Below are 22092 nucleotides of genomic sequence, written 5' to 3'. Positions count from 1 at the left end.
TTGTGGGGCTTCCCTGTAGGCTCCATGGATAGGAATCTGCCTGTGAATGCAGGGGACGCTGGTTCAATCCTTGATCTGGAGCCATCCCACGTGCCTTGAAGCCAGCAAGTCGAGCCCGTGGTCTACAGCACGAGAAGCCAGCGCAGTGAGAAGCCCCACTTGCTGCCTCTAAAGAAAGCCCTCGTGCAGCAGTGAAGACCCAGCACACCCATAAATAAAGAAATACACTTACTTAAAAAATAAATGCTTATGAATTTTACTCAGATGGATATTTATGCCATTGCTAGCCCGAAATGGGTGATGGTGCAAGCATTTACACCATCAAAATCAGTAATTTTGTTTTTCTTTTTAGAGAGATTTCCCTGTGCACCATTGGCAATAACCTCTCTGAACACTGGTGCTTATGAACCTGCATGCACAGACTTGATTCGTATGAACAAGGACAAGTAAACCCACCAGCCACATCCCCTTGCAGACAGCCTGCACCCTTCTTTCCCAGGGTAATGTGCAAAAGCCATATTTTTCTCACTCTCGTAATCTCATTCAAAACCTAGAAATCCTGACCATAAACTTAGGAATTCAGTCATTCAAAATCCTTTCTTTCAACCTTCCTCCTTTTTTATAGGCAAGAATATTAATTTAAAAACAAGAGAGACAATGAAGCAGGGAGTATCAATGTCCCATGCCTACCACTTCACTTACCAACATGTGAACAGTCGTCAAATAGTCGTAAGTTCTAAGTCTTTAAAACAGGACACACAAATTAGTTTTACTCACTGCTTGTGATTGACAGGGCACCACAAAACTGCAATATAGTTATCTGCATAGAAACCCTGTGTTTCTGGTATTTACATGTTCAACTCAAGATCATGTGTTGAGAATCTTCTATACTCTAGGCATTAAATTATATCAGCAGTCTGAAAGCAGTCTGGATACACATTTATCTATAACTAAAAAATTAAACCAGTCAATCCTAAAGGAAATCAACCCTGAATACTCACTGGAAGGACTGATGCTGACGTGGAAGCTCCAATACTTTAGCCACCTGATACGAAGGGCCAACTCACTGAGAAGACCCTGATCCTGGGAAAGACTGAATCCAAAAGGAGAAGAGAATGGCAGAGGATAAGACAGTTTGATAGCACCACCAACTCAATGGACATGAACCTGAGCAAATTCCCAGGAGATAGTGAGAGACGGGAAGGCCTGGCATGCTGCAGGCCTTGGGATCTCAAAGAGTCGGACACGACTTAGCGACTGAACAACAACAAAAGCTTAAACATACGACCACACTGTGAATGATCCATTTTACTCAGGCGTTCCTCCAAACATGGGTGTCTCCTCATCACCTAACACTGGGCCAGTCTCCAGGACAGTTTGCATTTACAGAGGGGCCAAGTGACGAGCCTGTTGACAGAAGAGACCCAAGGTGTAAGTGTTTCTCTAATCCTGCTACTGTTCTCTCAGCCTGTCCCCCCAAAGCAAACAATATCTCTGCTTAGTGGAGGTAGCTGCTGGTGGACGTCTCCCTGTAAGTGGTGGAGCCTCCTGAGCTAATCACGAAAGTCAAGGTCTGGTTCTGCATCGGATTATCAGCATCCCAAATGAAGCAGGGTGGCTCGTGGTGTTTAAGATATAAAATCAGGAGACCTCACTGGGCAGAGTGAGGAAAGGGGGGTCCTGGCAGCAAGGACACCAGGGCGGAGCTCTGGAGGCAGGGGGAGCGTGCCGGTGTGCAGGGCAGAGGGAAGGGCGGTGCAGGAGGGGTGACATCCCTGCTGGGTCACCAGGGGGCCCACAGGCCTCAGACAGAGCTTGCACATCAGAAGGAGCAGCCTTTTCCCAGTTGTAAGACCTGCAAATGTCTGAATGGCCTTCCCTCTTACCCCTGCCCCCACTGCCCTGTGTCCTCCACAGGAGGTCAACCAATAAATCCCTCCATGCCTAGTTCCATCTTGACGCCTGCTTCATTAGAGGCCCTGAGCTAACACTAAATATTCATCTTATTATTATGCAATTTAGTACAGCTATCTCCTGGTGGTGGGGGGAATCAATAAAATGGTAACAAGGAAGATTCACTAAGTAGCAGGAAAACTCCATGGATAGAATCGAGCTGCTCAGAAGTGAATCACATCATAAATGCAGATGGAAAGATGCTATGATGCTAATACAGATGGAGAAGGACTTCCCAAGGCAGGGCTCTCAAGTGAGGTGCCCTGGATGTCCTGGCGGGCAGGTCTCAGCAGTCTTCTCATGCTAACCTCTGACCAGTCCCACCTACGAAGGAAATGGCCCTCATGTTAGAATCTAAACTCCCTGTTTTATAGACCGATAAGCCAGACTCTAGAAATTGGGTATAGAAACAAAATCAGATTTGGTTTGAAGTGTATTTTTTCTCCTCTTCAGAGAAGGAGACTTGTTTAGGCTTTGGCCTGAGAGTACCCTATCCTGTGAAGAGTTTCCAAAACCAAGGCAGGGTGTGGTGAGCAGCCCTGGCACTGGAAAGAGCTGAAGATGGATGCCCGGTGGCATCCTGCCATGCATCACACCCACAGACTTCACTGTCATTAGTACAGATTAGACACCACCGCCGCGCCCTACCACTCACTCGTATTTTCAATTAGAAAAGCTCCTGAGGTTTCCGTGTAGATGTCTTACAAAGGGTAACATGCAGGCCATTGTCTATAAGGACTCTGAACAAAGACTTCGTGCTCCGTCATTGTTTCATTGAGATACAAAATGAATAAACAGAATCCCCAAAGATGCTGCAGGAGACCAAAAAAAAAAAAAAATGGAGCCCAGCTCAAAACTAAAGGTCTTTACAATGTCAATTGTTCTTACCCTGATGGCTCAGACAGTAGAGAATCTGCCTGCAATGCAGGAGACCTGGGTTCAGTCCTTGGGTTGGGACGATCCCCTGGAGAAGCAAATGGCAACCCACTCCAGTTATTCTTGCTGGAGAATTCCATGGACAGAGGAGCCTGGTGGGCTACAGTCCACAGGGTGGCAAGGAGCTGGCCGCGGCTGAGCGAGTAACTCTCCGTCTCTCTTACAACTTCAATTACGCATGTTTTCGGCAACACTGCATTGTTTTACGTTTTGGCATCTACTGAAATTCCTTTCCGTTGGACTGTTTAACCTAAAAAGTCATTAAACTCAAGAGAAATACAGATTGGCACATTCGGAATAAGCCATCGGGTTAGAACAGAATGATATCCCATCCACACGTCGCCACAGGCACAGCTAGAGGGGAAAACAGAGACACCAGGCAACGTTCACGAGCGAACGCTCTGGCCAGACATACTAGAAATCTCAACTGGGAAAACCAGGAACTTCACATAACTTGAAAGAAATTAATGAAAATCTGTGGAAGTTTGTGTAGATTTCAAAACTTGTCTTAAGAAGAAAATAAACATGAAGAGTTTGGACAACATAAGGTAAAGTAAGGTGGCGCTATGCTTCGGGAATTATTATCAAAATATATCCATTTCGTTGCATTTTTAAAAAGTAATAAGATAAAGAAGTATGAAGCCTATAAAAAATTTTTTAAAAATGTGTCAATAAGATGCAGGCTCCTGAGGGGTCACAGTGGCAGGCTCTCCCAGCCTCCTATGAATGAGTCAAGCTCTTTTGCAGGATGTTGGGAAATTGCTCCTTCTCTAAGGAACCAGATCCATCCTCCACATGAACTGTGACATTAGCCTCTACTTACCTAGGAAGAAGCTGAATGGAATACTTGGTGTAGTCATTCACTGCACTGGGAATTTTTCATAAAGTTTCCTTTATACTAAGCACTCCACTGATTGATACAATGAGGCATGGGGTTGAAAACAGTGATTAGGAAAAGATGATTTATTCTCCTTTGGCTAATTTGCCAATGAAATAAATTATCTACTAAGTATGCTTCTTAAAGTAATCTCCATGTTTACTTCCAGGAAAAAAAAAAAATAGAGACCCTAATTATGACCCCAGCCCTGAAGGAAAGATCTGGAAACAAGTGATTCAAATCAACAACCTTTCCATACATAGCCCTTACCCTAATTAATGACCATAATGACACAAGGATTGGGACCCATGCCAATTATTAGCTTCATCTCTGGGTTCTGTTTCTCAACATAGTCAATAAACAGTTCAAGACTTGCTGGGAGTTTAAGGCAAAAATTGAAGCCAAAACCCTGGGTATATTAAAACCATTCCTGCAACAATAACCTCCAACTGGGAAATGAACTAATCATTCTCATTGTTCAGCTAAGCTCCGAACTGAAGAGGCTGAAATCAGCCCTCTCAGAAAGGAAGCTCCAGCTTAGCTAAGGAGAGAGAAGCATGGGCTGACCCTCAGGTACCCTCCATCTCTGGGCCCCTCTGACCAGCCGCCCCCCTTCCACGGCACATGCCTCTCATTCCTCCACGCCAGCATTGATAGCTGAGCTTAGGACAGTGGATGGTCCTGGGTGACTCAGAACCCATCGTTTATACCCCATTAGAGGAAAACAAGCAAGACAAAATGTCTGCTAACAGGCCTTCAGCTGGATGGGTTCATATTTTCCCTTACCTGTGCCTTTTAAAGGCGCCTGGTGCAATCAGAAAGTAAGACAGATCGCTGTTTAGGAGGAGCTGAATCTATTTGTTGAAATCACTCTTCAGCTGGAAATCACTGAAACATAAAGAAGTCCTTGCCACAAATTCCATCTTGTGGTTTATCATACTGTGTGTACACTAAGTGATTTGAAGACATCTGTGCCCCTGGATTGTTCCTATAACTAGCTGGTCCTTCGAGTTCAGTATGAGCCTAATTACGTGCAATGGAAAACTTGGAGAGGATAATATATTCAATCAGCAACTCCTCTTGTAGTATCAAAGCAAATTAATGATTCTTTCTGAGGCTTCCCGGGTGGTGGCACGGTAAGGAATCTGCCTGCCAATACAGGAGACTCAAGAGATGCAGGTTCGATCCCTGGGTCAGGAAGATTCCCTGGAGAAGAACATGGCATCCCACTCCAGTATTCTTGCCTGGAGAATTCCATAGACAGAGGAGCCTGGCCGACTACAGTGCATAGGGTCGCAAAGAGTCGGACATGACTAAAGTGACTTAGCATAGCACATATGTAGCACTGATCTTAGAATGAGCTTCTAACACAAGTTCTGTGACTGGAAGGCTTATCTGCAAGAGGACAGTAACTAAGGCAAACTTCACACTGAACACCTGACTTCACAGAGGATAGATGGGTGACTTGGTTATGCGTTGTGATCTGAAATTTTCCTCCTGACAAAATCTATGTCTTAATATACCAGTAAAGTCTGGATGCACAGATTTGTTTTTCTGCTTTTCAGAAATATCTCATTGTCCTCTGGTAAAAGAATACTAAATAGCCATGCCTTCAACTGCCTCGTTAATTCAAGTACATCAGTGACGATGAGGGCAATGTAGACCTTTGTTGAAAGTTGTGAGAGGCACAGGTTTTGCATACACAACAGCTCTGTTCTGTCCCTTCCTTAACACTGAAACCGTTGTCCTCCCATGAGTAGACAACAGATGCGGGTTCATCTTCCCAGCACCCCTTGCAGTCAGGAGTGGCCGTGTGGCAAGACAGGGCAAGTCTGCTCGGGGTCTGCTGAGACGAACTCTCCACCTACTGCAAACAGAGAAACCACAATGCTCACTCTCTTCCCGGATCCTTTCTCCTAATACTTGGGTGCTGAGTAGCGAGATCACGAGGTTCAGAGCATGAGAGGTGAACAACATTAGCACTTTGGGCAACAGAGGAAACCGGAGGAGTCTGACCTCTTGATGAGACTGCAAACCCGGCGGACCTATCTCAGGCCCACCGTGACTCCAATCTTCTTCATATACGAGAGGACCCTACACTTTTTTCTAAACAAGGGATGAATGGCCTGAGTTGTTTAAGCTACTTCTGGTCTGGAAGTTTCTTATTCGCTTCCCAAAAGAAATGAGAGTTTAGAGATGGGGAGACAGAAGCCAGTCAGAGCCAGCACAGCAGGAGAGAATTTTTCAGGACTCCTGGGTAGAAGAACCTACCAAATGTGAACAATGAGGCATTTTTCTTCAATTAGTGCTGATAACTGTTTGAGACCTCAAAATGAGCTGGCCTGAGAAAGAGCCAGTAGACTGAGAATGGCTGAGAGGAAAGAGGAAACATATCTGGGTCGCTGATGTCATCACTGACCAGTGCCGAGAGCTCTATGCTCTACCTGAATCCTGGCTTTCCCATCGTGAGAGGTACTTAATCAGTGAAAGGTTCATTGAATTTGGATTTTGTGTGTGGCAGGCTGACTGCATTTGCAGCCTCAGTTACTGGCGTCCCTGGATCCATGTTCTTCAGCTGGCAGTTTTCCCACTCTGTGAGGACGGCTTTACTCAGTTGAAAGTGACAGAAGGGACGGGATGCCGGTTCTCAGCCCAGACCACATGGGACCTTGAGTGTCTCAGCTTCCGCTTGGAATTCTTCCACCGCCGTGACTACCAGCCTGGGCCAGCCCCCAAAGAATGACAGACCACGTGGAAGAGAGCCTGGTCACTTCAGTTAAGGTCATCCTGGTCTGGCTGACGACTAGCCGACACCCAAACATGAGCGTCAGCCAAGACCAGGATCAAGATCAGACATGCCTCCTCAACCGCCAGCTGACCACAGACACATGAGTGAGCCTGGCCAAGCCCAGAAAGTCTGCCCATCCGACCCACAGACGCGTGAGCAATAACACATGTCCAGTGCTGTAAGACACGGAGATTTGGGATGGAGTATCAGGCACCAAGAACTGACTAATTCAGTTACTTGTGAACAAAAGCATCCTCGCTGATGAAGCCAAACAGGCAGTGAAGAGACAGGCGGTGGTGGTGGTGGGGGGGTGTCCTTAAATATATTTGAGCAGCTGGGACATCTGTGAAAATCTTTGATTAGGGAAATGATCACATTAGACAAAACATTCTGGCATGACTGTGGAGGATGGTATTAAGTGACTAAACTTTTACTGAAAATAGCCAAGCCCATGAAGGAAGAAAACTTTAATGTGTAAGACAACGTGATCTAAGAAGAGGTATCTGAACAGAAAAGAGGAAAAGAAGATGAAGCACAGAGGGCAGAGGTCGTAGAGATGTCTTGAGTCCCCACCACTACAGGCAAGTTGATCTACAGCAAGAATCAGACACTCAATGTGAGGTCCCCAAACCAACAGTATTGTCAGCACCTGAAACTTACTAGTAATTCAAATTCTCAGCTCCTCCCCAGACCTGCAGAGTCAGAAGCTGGATATAGGTCCCAACAATCTGTCTTCACAAGCCCTCCAGATTCTTCTTACAGTTTGAGAACCACTGACCTGGGCCATGGTGAGAAGCTATTAAGGATGCCAAGTCATTAAGGCACCAGCACTGATTTCAGATCATCTCTACCATAAGGATGTCAGCTGAGATGTCACCAACTTTATCTGGTTGAAAGTCTTAGTCAGCAGATACAAGGCTTGTTCCCAGGGCTACTCCTCTGCGTTCTGACCTCTCCGTGGCCATGTCCTGATGCTAGCCATAATGTCCTCCACTGGTCCTGAGCTTCTGCTGTAACATGGCTCAGAGGAGTGACTTCCTGAGCCACAAGCAGAGATCAAGATTTTTCTGAACCATAAGCCAAGACTGGAGTGCAGAATGTGTGTATGGATAGAGGAAACTGAATTTACGATATCAGCAAATTAATGATCTTGCTACCTCAAGAGGACCCAGGTCTGGTCCTCCTCCTTCTGCCTGGAGAGGAGTCAATCGTGTGCTCAACAGGATGCTCCCCACGAACGGCCTGTGCTGACCCCCGTAGTCTGTATACCACCTCTTACACCTTACCCCATGAGAAGATTTTTGGACACGTCTTCACTTCCCAGTTTTCCTTAACTATAGAGGTTGCTGATGTATCAGTGATGTAAGTCTATGAGGAAAATTGTAAGAATTAAAGTCTTAAATTCTAAAAAAACACAATGATTTCAATTAAAGGGAAAGTAAGGAGTTGGGAGGAAATTCTTTTGGTGAAAAGGAAGCAACTATTTATTAAGTTATTCCAGATATTCCACTCTACAGAGGGGAATTCAGGGACCCTTGTCTACAAGAGGAATCAAGGGTTGCGTCAGGAAGCCATCTAACAGTGCCTTAGTATACGGTCTAGGGATTTCCAGTCTCTGGTTAAGATTCAGCAGAGTCCTTCAATAAAGCAGCCGCGCAGATGTCCAGGTGTGTGGGCCACGATGTTCCTAGGAGAGGATCATCACATTTCTGCAGAAGAAGCAACCCAGATCCACAATTTGAAAAAAAATCCTCAGGTTAGAGGAGAGGGGGTGAGAAACGGGGGGACACAGAGGATTTTCAGGGCAGCAAAACGCCTCTCATGAGGCGTAACAGCAGATGCATGTCACTACACATTTGTCAACCAGCCCCCTCCTTCAAAGATAAAAGCTCTAAAGCTGCTATCCAGTGTGTGTGTGATATGAGTGTGTGATGTGTGTGATACGTGTGTGTGATGTGTGTGTGTGACGTGTGTGATGTCTGTGTGGTATGTGATATATGTGTGTGATGTGTGTGTGATGTGTGTATGTGTGTGTGTGTGTGTGATGTGTGTGTGTGTGTGATGTGTGTGTGTGATGTGTGTGTGTGTGTGTGATATGTGTGTGTGGTGTGTGTGATGTGTGTGTGATGTGTGTGTGTGATGTGTGTGTGATGTGTGTGGTGTGTGTGTGATGTGTGTGGTGTGTGTGTGTGTGATGTGTGTGTGTGTGTGTATGTGTGTGTGATGTGTGTATGGTGTGTGTGTGTGTGATGTGTGTGTGTGTGTGAGGTGTGTGATATGTGTTAGGGGGAGATAGGGGGATCTAAGGCTGGGTGTATGGGAGACAACAAGCCAGAGAGCTCTTATTCCCCCACAGAAGACAAGTGGGTAGAAATGCTCAAAGTTTTGAGGGAGGAAAAAAATCAGGACATTTTACATTTGTTGGTGGTGAAGCTGACGTCAGATAGAACATGCTGTTCTAACCGTGAGCAACTGTCCAGTCCCCGGCGCTGAGCGCACGCACACAGGGCAGCTCTCACCATCATCCGTCGCCCGCATTCTTCACCCTGCTAAACTGAAACCCTTCTCCACTAAACACCAGCTTTCATCCCCCTCCCCACCCCCGCTCCCAGACCCCTGCCTCTACCAGTGCACTTCCTGACTGCTCTGGGCATCTCATGTAAGTGGCATCAAACAATATTTGTCTGCGCCTACTGTGTACTGGAATGCATTTTTAAGGTTAACTTTTAAAAAATTAGTATTTCATCTTGAACAGGCCAAAGCATAAATAGCTCTTCCAACTTAGAACAGAAGCAACTCAGATAGATTTTACATAGAAGGCCTGGAAGATACAGCCTACAATAAAGTAAGGAACAATGAACTGTCCACATTGGGAGAAGCCAGTCCGGATAACTCAGATCTAAGCTCCCACAGGGAGAAGGCAATGGAACCCCACTCCAGTACTCCTGCCTGGAAAATCCCATGGACAGAGGAGCCTGGTGGGCTGCAGTCCATGGGGTCACACAGAGTCAGACACGACTGAGCAACTTAGCAGCAGCAGCAAGCTCCCACATGTTTTTATGCAACAGGCCCAGACAATGGGGGGTGGGAGCAAGTGACACAGATTCCTCTCAAGTCTTGAGAAGCTGGGAACTGTGACTAAATCCCTCATGTTCTAGTACTCAGCTTAACTAATTTTGAATTTTTATGCTTTTTAAAACATATTACCATTAATATTTTAAATATGCTTAAAATAAATAGCAAGCTATGTTAATTATCGAAACATGAGAAAAAAGGATTTAAAAAGTAGATAATTAAAATCTCCTATAATCCCACCACCCAGATATGACCACTGGTTATTTTGATGTGCAGCTCTCATGGAATTCTCTGCCTAAATATGTATATAATTTTAATGAAATTCATTGAACATAATATTTTGTAAACTGATCTTTGCTAGAAGTACAGATGCAAGGTCAGAAAAAAAAAATTTACTGAACTTGAACTCATAATCAGAATCCTGATTTAAAGAACTTCAGGAGAAAATATAGTGTGTAAGTTAAAGTTTTTTACTCAAATTCCATACTGTTGACCTCATATTAGGAAGTACTGTTGCTGTTGTTATTGTTGTTATTCATTCACTCAGTCACGTCCGACTCTTTGCGACCCCATGGACTGTGACACGCCAGGCCTCCCTGTCCATCACCAACTCTCAGAGCTTGCTCAAATTCATGTCCATTGAGTCAGTGATGCCATCCAACCATCTCATCCTCTGTCGTCCCCTTCTCCTCCTGCCCTCAATCTTTCCCAGCATCAGGGTCTTTTCCAATGAGTCAGCTCTTCGCAAAGGGTGGCCAAAGTACAAAAAATGCATTTGGTAAAAAAAACAAATTGCATTAGAAGGCTAGATCCTGCAGAATTCCTCCTATCTTGCTCCTTTGGGTTCTCTCTCACTCTATCCAGAGCACACTTTCTGTGTCCACGATTCTCTCCACCCTTCTTTGCTCTTCGCTTTCCCCAACCTTTTCTTGCCCAGAATGACGGTTTTCCAGCTAGCAGCTTGGACCACGAACATGGGAAGGCACTGCCGTCTGGCAGCCTCGGCGAGCGTTGCCATGAAGACTTGTTTTCCATTGTGCGTTGCTCTGTGTGCCATATCCACTCTGGCCATTGTGCCAGGTGAAATACCAATGCTCGCCCATGTGGAAGATGGTTCATCCGGAGGCGATCGGCTCCACCGAGGGAAGGGAGAAAGAAAAACACGTGTGGTTTCTGCCGCCTTCACCTTGGCAGAGAAAAATGGTCGTGAGACTGGGGCCGGGGTGCAGAGCCTTCAGAGTTCTGGGCGATCAGCAGGGCCGGCCCGAGCCAAGAAAGAACACACAGGGGTTGTGTGTGGCAGTGACACCTCAAGAAAAATCACTTTGAGTCGTGCGCCTGATCATTTAACTGCTGTGGGCACGGGCCCAGCCCGCTCCCCAAGTCAAACGTAAATGGTTTAAGGAAGCTGGTCTTTTTTCCCCCTCCACTTTTACCGGACTGCATGTCTGACAGCCATTTTACTGTGTTTACAAATTATGAAAATTCTGGGCAGCTAATTATGAAAATATTGAGAAGTCGTAGGAGAAGTAACTCTTGGAGCGGGTTAAGGCAGAGAACAGACTGTAAAGTCCTTGAAAAATGAGCTGCTCAGTCTCCACGTCTGCCAGTAACTTTGGGTATTCCAGAATATTGCTATGTTAATCGGAAACCCAAAAAAGAAAGAAATTAATAAAAATCTAAGAGAAGAGAAGGGAAAGAGGTGGGAAAATAAATAAAAATAAAAATAAAAAAATAAAAATCTAAGAGAAGAGAAGGGAAAGATATTGAGTAGACGAAGGAGAGTGGAATCGTTCCTACGATCTATCCGTTTCTCTTCCAGAGGATCAGCAGTCAAAGAATCCAGGGGGAAAACGTGAAAAACAAGTTTCATAAGCAAACAAGAGGTGATAAATTTTCAGTTCTCTGTTTTGTTTTGTTTTTTAAAAGGGACGGCCTTTCTTCAAATTTGACCTTGCTGCTTTCACAGCATCTGGAAAGAAAATCTAGTTGTCTTCCCCCATTTCTTTTATGTTGAATAAAATGAATGTGTGTGCAGCAATAACAAAGAATATAAGTACATTCTAGACTGATGATACAGTTGGTGAGATTTCATGATGTATCACAATAAGGTAACAAATGTTGTTTTTCTACAAGGCCTTTCTTTCTTGCAGAGGATTTCCTTCCTTAAACGTTCACGTTGAGCAAATCCTTTCAAAATAGACTTACTGTCAACCTCTCTGGGTCGGAAAGAGGAGTCACAGGAGTCGGGTCAGTTTTTAGACGGTCAGATAGTTCTAGAACACAGCTACTTTATGATCCAGTCCTATCTTCTTCCCATCAGAAAAGGAAGCATTCTGTTTAGATAATGATACATAAAGTTCATTTTATATTCCATACTACAACTTTACAGACAAAATTGTCTTTGCTATAAGACAACTTAATTTTTTTTTTATTGAAGTCTAGTTGATTTACAAAGCTGCGTTAGTTTCAGATGCGTAGCAAAGTGATTCAGTTAGACATGTACAGTACATATATTCTTTTTCAGATTATTTTCCATTATAAGGTATTAAAAAATATTGAGTAGAGTTCCCTGTGCTGTACAGTAGGTTCTTGCTGGCCATCTATTTTATGTTTTGTTGTTGTTTTTCAGTTGCCAAGTCGTGTCCAGCTCTCTGCAGCTCCAAGGACTACAGAACACCAGGCTTCCCTGTGTCTTACCCTCTCCTGGAATCTGCCCAGGTCCGTGTCTATTGAACCAGTGATGGCATCCAGTCTTCTCGTCCTCTGTCAGCCTCTTGTCCTTCTGCCTTCACTCTCTGGACGTTCAGACTGCTTCTGTGTCGTGGCTATTGTAACAAGTGCTGCAATGAACACTGGGGCGCGTCGTTTCTAATTATGGGTTCCTCCAAATATATGCCCAGGAGTGGGATTGCAGGGTCATATGTTAGCTCTCTTTTTCTTTTGTTTTTAGGAAGCTCCATACTGCCCTCTCTAGTGACTGTACCAATTTACATTCCCACCAACAGTGCAGGAGGGCTCCTTTTTCCATACCCTCTTCTGCATTTATTGTTTGCAGACTTTTCGGTGATGGACATTCTGACCTGTGTGAGGTGATGCCTCATTGTAGGGTTTTGATTTGCCTTTCTCTAATAGTCTAAACTTCTTTTTGTGTGCCTGCTGGTCATCTTTCTTTTGGGGGGAAATGTATATTTAGATCTTCTGTCCATTTTTTGATTGGGTTGTTTGCTTTTTGACACTGTGCTGAATGCGCTGTTCGTATATTTTGGAGATGAATCTTTTTGGCCACATGCTTTGCAAATGTCTTCTCCCATTCTGTAGGCTGATTTTTGCTTATGGTTTCCATTGCTGTGCAAGAGTTTCTGAGTTTAATTAGGTCCCATTAGTTCATTTTTGGCTCTATTTTCATTACTCTAGGAGATGATTCCAAAAAGATAATGCTAGGCTTTATGCCAAGGTGTGTTCTATGTTTTCCTCTAGGAATTTTATAGTACCTGCTTTCACATTTAGGTCTTTAATCCATTTTGAGTTTATTTTTGTGTGTTGCTAGATAACATTCTAATTTCATTCTTTCACATTCATCTTTCCAGCACCACTTGTATATGTACCGCCTCTTCTGTCGTAGATTAATTGACCATAGATGTGTGGGTTTATCTCTGGGATTTCTCTCCTGGTTCACCGATCTATAAGTCTATTTTTCTGCCAGTACCATCTACATATATAGTGTGAATATAGTACCATACTATAAAGCTACTGCACAAGAAATCAGGGGGTCTGATTCCTCCAGCTTCATTTTTCTTTCTCAAGATTGCTTTGGCTAATCGGGCTCTTTTGTTTTTCCATATAAATTTAAAAAATTTTGTTCTCTGTGAAAAACGCCATCAGTAATTTGATAGGGATGGCACTGAATCTATAGATTGCCTCAGGCGGTACAGTTATTTTTACAGTATGGATTCTTTCAAGACAAGAACATGGTCTATCTTTCCAACCATTTGCGTCATCTTCAATGTCCTTCATCACTGTCATAGTTTTAAAATACAGGTCTTTTGCCTCCTTAGGGAGGTTTATTTTTAGGTATTTTCTTTGATATGATGGTATGTGGGACTATTCCCTTAATTTCTCTTTCTGATCTTTTGTTGTTAATGTATAGAAATGCACCATACCTCAGAGAAGGCAATGGCACCCCACTCCAGTACTCTTGCTTGGAAAATCCCATGGATGGAGGAGCCTGGTAGGCTGCAGTCCATGGGGTCGTGAAGAGTCGAACACGACTGAGCGACTTCTCTTTTACTTTTCACTTTGTTGCATTGGAGAAGGAAATGGCAACCCACTCCAATGTTCTTGCCTGGAGAATCCCAGGGACGGGGGAGCCTGGTGGGCTGCCGTCTATGGGGTCGCACAGAGTCGGACACGACTGAAGCGACTTAGCAGCAGCAGCAGCATACCTGTGTATTAGTTTGCATCCCGCAACTATCAAATTTGTTGACGAGCTCTAGTAGTTTTGGGGCAACATCTTTAGATTTTTAATGCATGGTATCATGTCATCTGCAAAGAGTGACAGTTTTACTTCTTTTCTAGTTGGACTCTTTTTTATTTTATGACAATCATTAATGCTTTATAATGCACTAAAACCATAAGTGAATTTTGTTTAGCATTACTGGAAGCAGTCCCTGAGTCATATTATGGCAAATTAGAGCTTCATATGTGGATCGAATGAACATGCATCTGAAATTCAGAATACTATAATCTCCAAAATCACTGCAGATGGTGACTGCAGCCATGAAATTAAAAGACACTTGCTCCTTGGAAGAAAAGTTATGACCAACCTAGACAGCATATTAAAAATCAGAGATGGTACTTTGCCAACAAAGGTCCATCTAGTCAAAGCTATGGCTTTTCCAGTGGTCGTGTATGGATGTGAGAGTTGGACTGTGAAGAAAGTTGAGCCCCAAAGAACTGATGCTCTTGAACTGTGGTGTTGGAGAAGACTCTTGAGAGATCCAGCTAGTCCATCCTAAAGGAGATCAGTCCTTGTTGTTCATTGGAAGAACTGATGCTGAAGCTGAAACTCCAATACTTTGGCCACCTGATGTGAAGAACTGACTCATTTGAAAAGACCCTGATGCTGGGAAAGATTGAAGGTAAGAGGAGAAGGGGATGACAGAGGATGAGATGGTTGGGTGGCATCACCAACTCAATGGACATGGGTTTGGGTGGACTCCGGGAGTTGGTGACGGACAGGGAGGCCTGGTGTGCTGTAGTTCATGGGGTCACAGAGTCAGACATGAATGAGTGACTGAACTGAAGATTTCTACAACAGATCCTGCTATTTTCTTGTTCTTCTTGATCTATATTACTCATAAATTATAAATAAAATAATTTTATTAATTGATAAAATGTAAGGTGTGATCACATTTCCAACTTCCCCTCTACTGTTTGTTGCCTTAAGAAATAGGATAAGCTGTGGTCCTGAACTCCTTTTTCAACGTTATAAGCCAAGAAATGTACCAAGTTTTCCCTGACTTTCCATTGGCAGAAAGCTTTTATAAAAGCTGTGATTTATTTAGAGTATGGAAATGCAAGGAACACGCACAGTAATACCTGTGAAGAAGGGAAAAGAGAAAGGATGAAAAAAAAAGAGTGAAAAGAAATGAACTCTCCATGCACATGTTATTTGACTGAAATACATAGCTATGTAAATAACTGACACCTTATATTCTCCAGTTACCTTTCAACTGGGCATTTGTATAGATATAAATGCATATAATTTGCATATCCTTCTAACAGGAACATGATAGACAGACCTCGTAGGTATTTTGAGTTTGGCTCCAGATCACTGAAATAAAGCAGATATTGCAATAAAGCCAGTCCCGGGAAATGTTTTGTTCTCCCAGTGCATATAAAAGTTGTTTATACCGTATGATAGCTATGAAGTGTGCAACAGCATTATGTCTTAAAGAAACAACATACATTCCTTAAAAGTATCTGCTGAAAACAATGACCATCAGCTGAGTCCCCAGTGAGTAGCAGTTGAAACATCAAAGGCAACTGATCACAGAGCACCACCACAAACAGAATAATAATGAAAAGTTTGAGATACTGTGAGAAATTAACAAAATATGACAGAAACAGGAGGTGAGCAAACAGTTGGAAAAACGGTGCCAATAGACATTCTCAATTCAAGAGATCAATTCGCGATAAAAAAAGAGAAGATGCAGTATCTGCAAAGCACAATAAAGTGACGTATGACTATCAATTAAAGGTCATGATGAAGACCAATTACTTTTGTGTCTGCCCTATTGTCCTATTTTAAAAGTTTAGCAACTTTTCCAGAAGAAAAGTCTTAATTCTTCTTGGAGCTTAAAAATCATCTTTTTACATCAACCCTAGAGTTTATCATTTGAATGCAAACAGTCATATAGCTTGAAGAATTCAAAGGGAACTTTCGAATGCTTGTCCATTTTCAGTCTTCAGCGTCCTTCTCACTTCCCTTTTTTTTTTTAATGCATACTAATTTGTCAGTTTGCTTACTTGCCAGCATTGCCAGTATTCTACAGGAGATAAGCCAACTGAGCCCCACATTTTTTGGTTCACTTAGAACAGCTATGTATGCATGCATGCTCAGTTGCTTCAGTCATGTCTGAGTCTTTGCAACTCCATGGACTGTAGCCTGCCAGATTCCTCTGTTCATGGGAATTCTCGAGGCAAGAATACTGGAGTGGGTCACCATGCCCTCCTCCAGGGGACCTTCTGAACCCAGGGATCGAACCTGCGTCACTCGAATCTCCGGCACTGCAGGCAGGTTCTTCACCCACAGAGCTACCTGGGGAGCCCAGAACAGCCAGGGCCATATCTAAAATATGCTGTCAATCTTTGGCATCATGCCCTCCTTAGCAAATTTAGCCTACCCCTTTCGTTTTCAAAGCTCACCCCTCTTGATTATAAACACAGAAATCAAATGAGACTTAAATAATTGTGACAATTTGGTATATGGCCACTAATGACAGTTGTCATATCAGAAGTGTTTATCTGAACTAACTATTGATTTGGAGTAAAAAGAGTCAGTCACAGCAGGAAAAAAAAATACTAATTGTACTTCCTTGATGTAGACATTCTCCCATTATTTGTCACAAGCTGGGAGATCAGACCCTGGTTATTGCTTCAATAATTAGTTACCTGACTTTTATACATGGAGACAGTATTCAAGAATTAGAATATAATCACCATCTTTCTCCCTTGGACTAGACATGCTAAGTTAAGCAAAATTTGCCTGTGTATGATTTCAAAGGAATACAAAGTGAAACAGTCTGGTCAAGGTTTTTTTTTTTTTTTTTCCTAAGCCCCAAATAGAAGAGCAGATTCTTTATTAAAACTGAGAAACACCTGATATGTGGAGACAGAGGTGTTTTGTTTTGTTCTGTTTTCCTCTCTCTGCTCCCTCTAGCTTTTGCGCTCTCTGAGAAGGAAGCATTCAATGGAATGAGGCAGCTAGCTGGGTCTTTTTTAAATTGTCCTAATTCATTTGTTTTACATTCTTTCTGTTAAGGTACAATTTAAAAATCAACAGCGCGCATCCGCCCACGTGGAACCGTCTTGAGGTTCACGGCGGAGAAGGCCTGCTGTCCCGGGGGCTCCCCGAAGCTCTGAAAGGCGCACGCTACTGACAGTCCTTTCAGCAGGCTCGGCTTCACCGGGAGCAGGGTGCTGTCTGAGGACTCGGGTGCGGCCGGAAAACAGCATGCTCATCCCTCTCCGGGGAGAAGTCAAGCCCTGAGTTTTCAGGCAGGGTTTCCTTCTTTGGCTTTTACCACCAAACCCTGATGGTTTGGAATGAGGTCGACACTGCCTTGCGGAGCCTCACATTCTGTCTACAACTGCTCAGTACCAAAACCTACCCATTCCTCTCCTTTACAGTGTGAACCAGAATCTCCTCATTCATCACAGTCAAAGGTCTCTCTGGTGTGCAACCCAATTCCTCATTTTCTCTAGCTTCCACTCACTCATTGCTCCAATCACACTGATCGAGTCTCCAAACCTAATAAACAATTTTTGAATTAAAAATATACTTTCTATTGAGTATTTGTAACTATTTTGGGAAAATACGAACCATAATGGCATACCTCAGAACTCATTTCCTTTTTTGCACGTCACCTTCCTGTCCTTCTGTACTCGTATTTGACCTACCCTTGAACATTCTGATTTTAATTGTCACAACTGTGGCATGTTTCTGAACGCTCATTACCCATCAATGCCCTTTGCTGCTCAGTCCTGACACGTGGCACTAAGCTGTTTGCACCACCACCACCACCATCATCGTGTTATTAGGATTCCGGCGGTTTGAAACATTTAAACCATTTATGTTCTCAATGAGCCTGTGCTTGTCTTTCAGCTGATCTGTGTGGAATGTGGTGTCATCATATCATGTGCATCTACCCAAACTGCTTTTAGATTTTGTTAAAAATGTTTAGTTGAGATAAATTCCCAAGAGAGTTAACGAGACCTAAGAAAATGAGTATCTTTGTTCCACCAAAAACTTTCACACCTTGCTGACACTTACTATCCTGTTTCCTTATTTGAGAAAACCACCTCCAGCCAAACACACTCAGACATTCTCTTTCCTTCTCTCTCTCTCTCCTGCCTGCTAAAATCTTCCTCTCCTTTAGAGTCCCGCTCTTACTCTTATGCCTCTTTCTCCAGGTAGCTAAGTCTCTCTTAATCTCCATTAGACAGCTAAATAAGGATAATTACTACCCCAAAGAGTTGTTAAGCAACAGATCACCTGAGATGATGCCTGAAAAGTGGCAAACATGTATTACATATTATATGTGTTAGTTGTCTTTACCATCACGTTAGTCTCCCCAAATATGGCTTTTTGTTGTTTTCCTTAAAGAAAATTCAAGAAGGTTGAGTAAGACAGATATTCGAAAAGACTTCATTCTCATAAATCTTCAGTTTTCAAGCTTAAGGCATTGCAGGAAAAAAACCTGGGTAAAGAGAGGATAAATACCAGTGGTTACATCCACATGTCCTCCTGGTGATGAGAGGAGGTGCAGTGGAGCCAGCCAAGCTTACAAGGAAAATACCACGTGGATCTGAACATGGCACGAAGTGGAGCTCCAGAAATCAATTCCCAACTCCCCAGTGATTCAAAGATTGCAGGCAGGCCGCTTGTGTGTGGAGAAAGACGTGGGCTCTCCTTCCTGAAGCGGCTGACGTTTTCTCCGCTAAAGCCCATGAGATGGCTGGCTCTCTTGGGAAACTTTTGGAAACAGAAGGCTGTGCCATGAGTAGAGAGGACATGTAGACTACTCTTCCTGAACATGTGGAAGAACTATATTCTACATAGCGCATGAAATATCAGCTTGGCCAGCGCCATCTAAAGCTAAATCGATCCATATGATTGGAATTTTGCCCAGATCCTTTAACCAAAGTGGGTGGAGAGGTGGGTGGGGGGGGAAGGCACCATTCCGAAATTAGCATTATCAATACGGTAATACACTGTGAATGTTAGTGGGCCTGACATGGGAAGTGATGTAATAAGAGACTGCTTACTGCTCCTGCCCCTCGAACAGGAAATATTTTCCTTGAGGAATAGAATACTTGAAAACTGCAGATTGCATTTTAATATTAACCAGATTTCTACATTAAACATGATTTCCGAGAACAATTTGATTTTTCTTTTTTTTTCTCTCTCTCTCTCTCTCTCTTTCCCCCCACCGCACCCCTCAAGCAACTGATCAGCACTGTGTTCAACCATGGGCAGCTCCTGGAGCAGACCCAGGGCTGCCTGCAATTTAAATGTCAAACTGCGTGCCTTTGAGCAGCGCAGACTCTCAGCCGGCAACACGTGTCACTCACTGCTGCCTCTCGACGCGTTCAGATCACTACAAATTCTCTCCTGGTTTCTCTGATTGTCTCCAAGTGTGGAATTTCAAGTCTTGTTTCTTCTTCTTCGTTCAGTTTTAGACAAGTGAGTGTAATCACCTTCTAGAACAAGCAAGAAGCAACAAGAAAATGACCAAACCTGTTTTAAATTTTGAAAGCAGCACTGAGCAGCTCTCCCGAGCTCCCAGAACTAGTCTCTGCAACTAACTGCAGAGTGAAAAAAGGCTTTTTTTTTTTTTTTTTTTTTAACTGGCTAAACAGATCTATCCCCAGTGGACACATACACAGGAATTCTAAGCTACCAAGAGTGGCCTCTCTCAGGGCAGGCTGACAGCAGTGACAACCCGTGATTGGTTAATGGAAGCACTTCGGGATTTATCAGTTTTGATCGCTATCGGCTTTGGCAGCAAAATAGTGAAAAAAAGACAGCTTAAGCACAGTTGTGCAGGGACGGGAACGGGTGTGGAAGGACTGCTACAAGCAACGAGCTGTCACCCTTGATTTGTAGAAAGCAGATGGCTGCGAAGTGGGGACCACAAAGGAGGTGGAATAAGGAAGAAGAACTAGAGTTTCAAGGCAATAAACCAAAAGCCCGAGTATTCGGCGCATGCACTGAGGCACAGGACGGTAACTGTCGCCTGATAAGATAAGTAGGGGGAGACGGTGATGAGTAGAGTGTCTAACATCTGACATGACTAAATAAGAATTTCTAGTAAAACAGGTGAAAGAAGCAATTTGTTGTTGTTGCTTGCTGTTTCAGTCACTAAGTTGTATCTGACTCTTTGTGACCCCATGGACTGAAGCCCGCCGGGCTCCTCTGTCCATGAGATTCTCTAGGCAAGAATACTGGAGTGGGTCGCCATGCCCTCCTCCAGAGGATCCTCCCGAACCAGGAATCCAGCCTACACTTCCTGCATTGGCAGGCAGATTCTTATCGCTGAGCCACCAGGGAAGCCCCCAAGAAAGGAATTAAGAAAACAGAAAGCAACGCTGCAGTCTCTCTGAGGATCTAGGAATACTTGAGACCACCTCTCACCCTCAGAAAAAATGGTGGTGTGATGGACAAGGGAGCCCAGGAGCTCTTAGAGGTGTCCTTCAACAGAGCCACGGCCGAGAGAAGCAGCGGGTGGCATTCGCCTGAAAACCACACAACCTTCTCTTGGTAGTAGGGTTTCACTTTTCCACCAGACAGGAGAGGTTTTGTCAAGATCTGCAGGTTTCAAACATTAGAGGTGCCTGAGAGTAAAACAGCACTGTTTTTAAATAACTTATTTCAACTCAATATAAATGCCTCAAAGCTGCCTGCTCTCCTTTGCTCCATTCATCCTGAATCTAGCTTTCCACAGCAAGAAAGAAATCGAGCATTTGTAGAAAACCTACTGTGGGCTGGACTGCATGTTTTGTAGTTAAATTTCATGACATCCTCCATCTAACCACCTTATGAAACAGACATTGTCTCAGTTTTTAAAATGAGAAACCAGGCATAGAAAGGTCAAGTACCTCTTCAAGATCAGAAAGCACAAAATATGTTCACTCAATCCTAAAGGAAATCAACACTGAATATTCATTGGAAGGACTGATGCTGAAGCTGAAGCTCTCATACTTTGACTACCTGATGAGAGGAGCCAACTCATTGGAAAAGACCCTGATGCTGGGAGAGATTGAGGGCAGGAGGAGAAGGGGGCGGCAGAGGATGAGATAGTTGGATGGCATCACCAACTCGATGGACATGAGTTTGAGCAAGCTCTGGGAGATAGTGAAGGACAGGGAAGCCTGGCGTGCTACAGTCCACGGGGTTGCAAAGAAGTGGCATGACTGAGCGCCTAAACAACAAATAAGACAAAGAAGCGAATTTTGAGCTCAAGCTTGCTTGAATCAAAGGTTAGTGCCCTTTTCATTATATATCATCTACTATCCAGATCAGTCTGCACATGTCTGATCTGATACCTGATGTTACCAGTGCTTCAGATGGAGGCATTCCTGCTTCAGTGCTCTCAGATGCCTCCCTGCACAGACGCACCACCCAACGGGGGCCTTCTGCTCTGATGTCTGCTCCTTGCTCTAGACAGTTGCTCTGAGAGTTAGCACTCCATTCTCTGTGCCTACAGTCAGAGTCCTCTGCTAATCCCCTGATGTATTTGACTAAAGACCCTGCCTGGAGGTTCAAGAGGGAGGGACACGTGTATACCCATGGCTGATTCCTGTTGATGCACGGCAGAAACCAACATGGTGTTGTAAAGCGATTATCCTTCAATTAAAAATGAACGGATTTTAAAAATAAAGGCCCTGCTTGGACGCACATCATCTTTATAAAATCATCCATCCTCCCTTTACGCTAGCGGTTTATGCAAAGTATAGGTAAGCATTCATGGTAACTGCCTCCTGTCTGACTTTTCCATGGACTGTTTGATCCCATACCCTGCTCCGTCCGCATTCATCTCCCATTGGGAGGACTCTAATTCTAGAAGCAGCTGGAAACTATAGATAATGTTCTACCAGAGCTTCTACCACAATCTCAGACAGAAATTTAGTTGTCTAATGTTCAACTGTCAACACACTTAAGGAAAAACTTCTAGAA

The 22092-nt window shown here is 43.8% G+C and overlaps 1 long non-coding RNA gene across 3 annotated transcripts in view; it reads right to left on the bottom strand.

The window, feature by feature from the left end:
• The window catches only part of LOC133232955 (uncharacterized), a 450067-nt gene that overhangs the window by 117209 nt on the left and 310766 nt on the right, over positions 1-22092 (bottom strand). The window contains exon 6 of one of the 3 annotated variants that reach the window (XR_009731527.1): positions 8012-8263. The exons of the other annotated variants lie outside the window; for them this stretch is intronic. This is a non-coding gene — a long non-coding RNA (uncharacterized LOC133232955). Of the gene's footprint in view, positions 1-8011; positions 8264-22092 lie in introns of those variants that run through there. 3 annotated transcript variants of the gene reach the window in all.

Source organism: Bos javanicus, chromosome 19 (genome assembly GCF_032452875.1).
Source record: "Bos javanicus breed banteng chromosome 19, ARS-OSU_banteng_1.0, whole genome shotgun sequence".
Lineage (NCBI taxonomy): Eukaryota > Metazoa > Chordata > Mammalia > Artiodactyla > Bovidae > Bos > Bos javanicus.
The sequence above is the reverse complement of the archived record's forward strand: the minus strand, read 5'-3'. Positions and strand labels throughout refer to the sequence as shown.